This window comes from Mus pahari, chromosome 4 (genome assembly GCF_900095145.1).
Source record: "Mus pahari chromosome 4, PAHARI_EIJ_v1.1, whole genome shotgun sequence".
In the NCBI taxonomy this organism is placed as follows: domain Eukaryota; kingdom Metazoa; phylum Chordata; class Mammalia; order Rodentia; family Muridae; genus Mus; species Mus pahari.
Genome location: NC_034593.1, coordinates 10,309,174 through 10,316,255, shown reverse-complemented (window position 1 = coordinate 10,316,255; position 7,082 = coordinate 10,309,174). Strand labels below are relative to the sequence as shown.

General features: G+C 39.0%; 1 protein-coding gene across 1 annotated transcript in view; it reads left to right on the top strand.

Annotated features, from left to right (window-relative positions):
* The window catches only part of LOC110320215 (carbonic anhydrase 1-like), a 23,345-nt gene that overhangs the window by 10,154 nt on the left and 6,109 nt on the right, over window positions 1-7,082 (top strand). The gene's annotated exons all lie outside the window — the stretch shown is intronic.

The following is a 7,082-nucleotide window of genomic DNA, read 5'->3' as shown; positions in this document are numbered from 1 at the left end:
TTAAGGGATGTTTGTGTTTCTTCTACCTGTTTAGCAGTGTTTGCCTGTAGTTCTTTAAGGGCTTCTACCTGTTTAGCAATGTTCTTCTGTAATTCCTTGAGGGATTTTTATGCTTCCTCTTTAAGGGTTTCTACACCTTTAGCATTGTTCTCCTGTATTTCTTTGAGTGAGTTATTAATGTCCTTCTTCAAATATTCTACCACCATCATGAGATATGATTTTAAAGCTGCATTTTGCTTTTCCGGTGTTTTGGGGTATCCAGGACTAGCTATGTTGGGCATACTGGGTTCTGATGGTTCCCAGTGTTCTTGGTTTCTGTTAGTAAGATTCTTATGTTTGCCTTTCGCCATCTGGAAATCTCTGGAGTTAATGTTCAAAATGTCTCTGGCTGGAGTTTGATCCTTCTGTGATTTTGTTAGCCTCTGTCAGCACTCCTGGGAATCCAATTCTCACCTGTGTCTCTGTGGTCAGAGCACTCTTTGCAGGCAAGCTCTCCTCTTGCAGGGCATGTGTCCAGAAGTCTAGAGCTCTAATCCTCCTTCTGAGTCCTGGGGTCAGAGCCCTTCCTGTAGGCTGACTCTCCTCTGGGAAGGAAGGTGCCCAGGGGTTGGGGTCTCTGCTCTGCCTCTCGTGATCCCAAGGTCCCAAGAACCTGATGTGATCTGGAGGACCTAAGGAGTGGAGAGTCCTCAGGAGCTCAGTGGCCTCTGCTGTGATCCCGAGGACCCATGGCATGGAGAGTCCTCTGGAGCACTTAGCGGCCTCCACTGGGGTTCAGAAGAAGGATGATGGGGGTGGCCACAACTGAACTTGAACCCCGCCTCTGGGTGGGCTGTGTTCCTTTGTCCCTGTTCCTGTTGGCATGAGCCCCTCTGGAGTTGATATTGCATTCCAGTTCCACTTACCAGTGATCCTGAGGACCCGCATCATGGAGAGTCCTCCAGAGCACTTAGAGGCCTCCATTGGGGTTCAGAAGAGCATTTTGCTGTCTTCTAATGCAATATTATATAATCCAATTTAGAAGCTTGAAATATGGAAAAATGAATGTTTATTCTTTACTGAACTATCAGGAAAAAAACTATGTAATTAATTAAACAAAGGGACAAGAAAGGTAGCAGAATACAAGCAAAGACTATTTAACAAGGAAAGAAAGACACTTAGTGAGCATGTATTCACTATTTTTCCCTGTTTTAAGGATCCTATGTTCTTAGGTCCTAAGCAACTGACCCACAAATGATTCCATGTCTCTCAAAACTACATCACATAGTGCAGTAGCATTGAGAGGCATGTTTGAATAGTGTAAGAGGTCTAACCTTCATATTATTTTAACACATTTAGGGAATCATATTTTCATAGCATTTCTTGGAATAGGTAAAAGGTTTTCATATTTGGGCATAGTTGTAATAAGCTCTTTCCTAGAGGATTATGGGTGAACAGAATTAGCATCACTGAAACCATGTACTTTGGTATTTGTGTATATGTGTGTACCATGTTCCCCCAGCTGCTGGAGCATCAAAACTTAACTGTCAATATGCTATTAGAAAGAGGGAAGGGTAACAGTGTGCTGGTGTATACCTGTCAACTTGACACAACCTATACTCATCTGGGAAGAGTGTTTTCCTGAGAATTTACCTTGATAAATTTGGTCTCTTGACAGGCATGTGAAGGATTGTCTTAATTGATAATTGGTATGAGAATACAATTAAACTGTAGAGAGACATGTTTCATAGCATTACTATTTTGAATATTATAAGGGAGGAGAAAGCTAGCTGAACACAGACTGGTTATCATGCAGCTAGTGAGCATGTGTGCCTTCATTTCACTCTGTTCTTGACTGTGGGTGTGGTACACGCACTGGATGAATCTCTTATCACTGTGATGTTTCTGCTGTGATGTACTATACTCTGACACTGGAATCTGAGTGAAGCCCTTATTCTCCTAAATTGCTTTAGATCATTGGAGTTTTATCACACAAAATTAATTGTATTAAAATACCTATAATCTCAAACTCTCAGGAAGCTGAGACAAGAGTGTGTCAAACCCCAGGTCTCTTAGAGATTAAGACTGCATCACAGGTCATCCTGAGTAACCCTGCAATCTAAAATAATAATCTTTGTGAATTATCTGAGTGTTAGAGCAGGCTTTGAACATGTGAAGTTCCCTGTGTTCAAATCCTGGGGCCATACTTCTGTTTATTGGTTTTCTGTCTTCAACTTCTGCAATAAGCATTGTGTTAGCCACTGCCTTAGATTCTATTTGTGACTGTACTTCAATTTCTTATGCAAATCAGTTCCATAGCCTGAAGAAATGGTTACATTATTGTCTCAGATGAGCAGCCTATTCTCAGAAATGACTTATTGGCTCTATTAACTTCAACCAGAATACAAATGAACAAAGGGAATTGACCTGGCTTCAATGAAATATATCCTAATCTGTTTTCTTCAAATGATAGGCAAGGAATAAACTTATTATATAATTCATAGATTTCAAAGTATTTATACATAATCAATACATGTTGAGGAGAACCTACTATGCACATCCAAAAAAGATTGTTGCATTGAAAATTGCAACTATACACTGTTTGCTACCCCATAGCTGGATGACATAGTGAGTGGCCGCCGATTAAAGGAAAGAAGGCACTAGAGATGATACTAAAATAACTGAAGTGATTATTTGGAAGAATACTTTACTGTCTTTATAATTATGATATATACCTAACTACCTAATATTTAATTTTTGAACACTTATACGATATATGGAGTGAAACACTTCTTCATTGTGAACAATTGAAGTACAAGTGAGTAATTTAGGAGTTATGCATATATAGGAAACCAGGTCCCAATGGGATGACTACCTTAAATACCCAAGAAAAGGAAGATAGAACCTGTAGAGCCCATTTCCAGTTGATAGGTTCAGCCCCCAGTTGAGGGATGTGGCCACCTACCTATGCCAAAATTCTTGACCCAGAATTTTTCCTGCCCAAAGTAAAGACAGGGACAAAAATAATAGAACAGATACTTAAAGAAAAGGCCATCTAGAGACAGCCCCACCTAGGGATCAACCCCATCTGCAGACAGCAAACCCTGACCCTATCGCTGATGCCAAGAAGGAGTTGTTGACAGGAGCCTTATATGGATGTTGCCTGAGAGGTTCTACCAGCACCTGTCCTATAAAGATGCAGATTGTCACAGCCAACCATCTGACTGAGCATGGGGATCCCAATGGAAGAGCTAGAGGAAGGTCTGAAGGAATTGAAGGGGTCCACAACCTCATAAGAAGAAGAAGATCAACTAACTGAACTACCTAGAGCTCTCAGGGACTAAACCACCAACCAAAGTTTATACATGGTACTATAAAATTTTACATTACCACAACAATTCATTCTGTGTTCTGATGTATACTTGTATATGCCTGCATATCCACAACCCAACCAACGTGACTTATGAACACTGTATTAAATTTTGACTCTTCCAACAGGAATCTAGTAATATCATTTTGTTTTAAAATTTGGTCCTCTGAAAACTTATCATTTAGAGCCTCTTTTCCTAGTTGAATTTGCCCACCATCCATAATCTTTAAAGCATTTCCATTCGTCATGTTTCAAATCCACTTTTTGATATGGAACCTTACTAAACAGGTCAGTGTAGTCTAGAACTCAATGATCTTTTGCCTCAGTCTCTCTGACTAGGTGGTCAGGGAATTAGCTATATGAAGAATCACCTTTATTATTGTATGCTTTTATTTTTATGTTGCCTTAGTGTTTCTATTGCTGTGACAAAACACCATGAACATCAACAACAACAACGATGACAGCAATTGTAGGGTGGTGGGCTGTACACAGACATCCTGGTCCCTGGTCTAGCAAAGGTTTAGAACCCCAGTGACCTGGTGGATGGTGATTTCCACCTGCATTTGATGGAAGTTGATCGGTCATGCCTCCCAGGTCCCTTGCTCCTATTATGTAGCAACAGCCTCGCACAGCTTCCCAACCTCCACAGAGAGGTATGTGGCCACCAGTCACATAGGAGCAGCACCAAGTCCTCCCACATGCAAATAAGGTTTCCCCAAAGCTCTCAGACCAAACCAATGAGAAGTACCTGTCGACAGACCCTTACCCACCGCAAAACTGTATGTAAGAATCCTATCCTGAGGATTAAAGGTGTGCAAGAACTACTCCATTGTCTGAGCCTTCTGACCTAAGAGCTGCAACATTTGGGAAGAGGTCTGCTCTCCCAAAATGCTACCTGAAGCTCCGCCATACTCCTCTCTGGCTGGTCAGCCTCTTGTTGGCCGACTCAGTGCAGGCGCAGAGTAACCGAGTAACCTGGAAGGAATGGCAGAGATGGAGGTGGAGCCAACTACAGCAGCAGAAGCAGTGAAGTGGCAGAAGTGTCTTCCCCTCCCTGCCCACACTAACTTCCCTTTATCAGAACTCTCACACTAGGCTGGACCAGAGAGCTCCTTGGAAAGTCTCTGGTACACAGACCCACAAACAACAACAACAAAAACAATAGCAAACAGGGTAATGGAAAGGGTTGGCTTAGGGAGTGGCACTATTAGTAAGTATGGCCTTTTTGGAATAGGTCTGGCCTTCTTGGAGGAAGTATATTATCAAGGCTTTAAGACTTCATCCTAGCTGCCTAAAAGTCCCTGTTCTTATGTTTGCTTTCGTAACAATATGTAGAACTCACAGCTCCTCCAACACATGCGTGCCTGGACTCTGCCATGCTACAGCCTTGAAGATAATTGGCAGAACCTCTAAACCTGTAAGAAGACCCCACTTAAGGTTGTCCTTTTAAGAGTTGCCTTGGTCATGGTGTCTGTTCACAGCATTAAAACCCTAACCAAGACACATACTGTGAGTCACAATTCATCACTGATGGAAATAAGGGCAGGAACTCAAGGCTGGAACATAGAGGCAGGGATATGAACTGAAGTCAGAAGCCATGGGGGGTGCTCCCTGGCTTCCTACCCATGGCTTGCTCTGCCTGCTTTCTAGGACCATTGGATTAGCATGTTACTGCTCTTTGTTGGATGATCCTCCACATCAATCATAATGAAGAAAATGCCCCCTCAGACATTTCTATAGGCAATCCTACAGAGGTTTTCTCAGTCAAAATTCTGTCTTCCCAGAAAATTTTATGTGTAATTAAAAACAATGGCCAGCAAAAATACATTTTATGGGAAAGCGTTCATAATTCTAAATACCCATATAATTAGATGTTTTCCAATATTATAGTCTAGAAATTTTGTGTACTTCATACTGAATATGATTCTCCACTTTTAAGTTGTTTTGTAAATGGTTGCATCTTGACCAATTATTTTAGTAACCTAATATTTGTTGAAGAGATAATGTTTTCGGAGTTTTGCTGTCTTTATTCGTTCTTAGCCATTTGTTGTTCATACTTTTGTTTGTGTATTTCTGGACAAAGTTCTACTTCAACTTGACTTTATATACACTGATCTATTTGTCTGCATGATATATTTATGTTTTAAGTCCCAAATTCAAATATTTCAGACCCTTCATTTGATTTTGTTTGTTTATTTATTCTTTGCTTGTTTGATATTGTTCACCTTTAATCTGTTTTATGTCTTTTACTTAAATTTGAAAAGGTATTTATCTATATTAATGAGAGAAACTATTTGACTCATCTTCTGGGGATGTACTGATTTAACAAAGATTTTAAGGACAAACATTTTTTGGTGAATTCACATACTTGAATACTTATTTCATAAGTTTTGACTTCTCACATAGATTTTAAACATGTGAATATATTTCACATTTATTTATAAAAATGTCATTTTTTGTATGAAAATGAATGGTATTTTATATTTTAATTTCATAATTATACTTGTTCATTATGGCCAAACTGGATTTTTTTTTAGATAGGAATAAAGTTTATTCAGGGCATGTGGAGGGGAGTTAAGAGGGTAGTAAAAAAACAGAGAAAGGCAGAGAGAGGGAAAGAGTAGAGAAGTAGAGGCTGGCCATGAGCATGTGGAAAGTGGGGGAATGGGAATGGGAAAGGGAAAAGGAAACAGGGAACAAGAAAGGAAGAGCAAAAGCAAGAGAGAAGCAAGAGCTAATATGGAAATTTGATTGGCTTGTTGGTATTAACTTCACACCTGCCAACCTATTACATTCAATTATGAATAAAGAAACTGAGATGGTTACTTTTATTTTTTAGGTAAATAATCATAGCATCTGTGAACAAGGTTTTATGGTTTTACTCCCAATGCATTTTCATTTCCTTCCCTGTCCTTTTTTCACTGCTTTACTGAGACTTGAACTTCAAAGGAATAAAGTTGTAAGAGGAACAGACTTGTGTTTCATTTCTGAGGTTAGTAATGGAGCGTCACGTTCTTACTCCTAATCATGAGAAAGTCTTTATTATGTATGTTGCACTTAAGACACTCCTGACAACTAGGGCTATATGACACATAGAGATTTTGTGTCAAACTTTTGTCTAAAATCTGGGTAAAAAGCCTTAAATCATAATACATGAAAGGAGAAACATGCTGAGTAAATGAATATGTGAAAAATACTCTATACTGTTATGAATGAAAGTCTATTAAAAGTATTTAGAATAAATGGGCATTATTCTTTGTCAAATATGTTTCAGTATGGCCAAGTGACAATTTTAGTATGCCTCAGTGATCAATAAGATTAGTAGATTGTCAACTGTTCAACTAGCCTTACACTGTTTTTATAAATCAAGTTAGTCACTATGTATTGTAATGCTATTTATCCAATGTATACCATAAATTTTATGTAACCAATGATATTACATGTTGAAAATAGCAACTGCTCATATCATATGCCAGTGGTATGATATCTTGTGTCACACCCATGCCCCCTGTGATAAGAAATGATTCATGTTTATATACTTATTTCTCTATTTTAAGATCTGCAACACCTAGAAAATTTCATCTATACATTGTGCTAAAGTATCATTTGGAGTACCTCTGTCTTAAGAGATATTTACATATCTAGTGACTTCTTTTGTGATTGGGTTACCTCACTAAGGATGATATCCTCCAAATACATCCATTTGCCCAAGAATTTCATAAATTCATTGTTT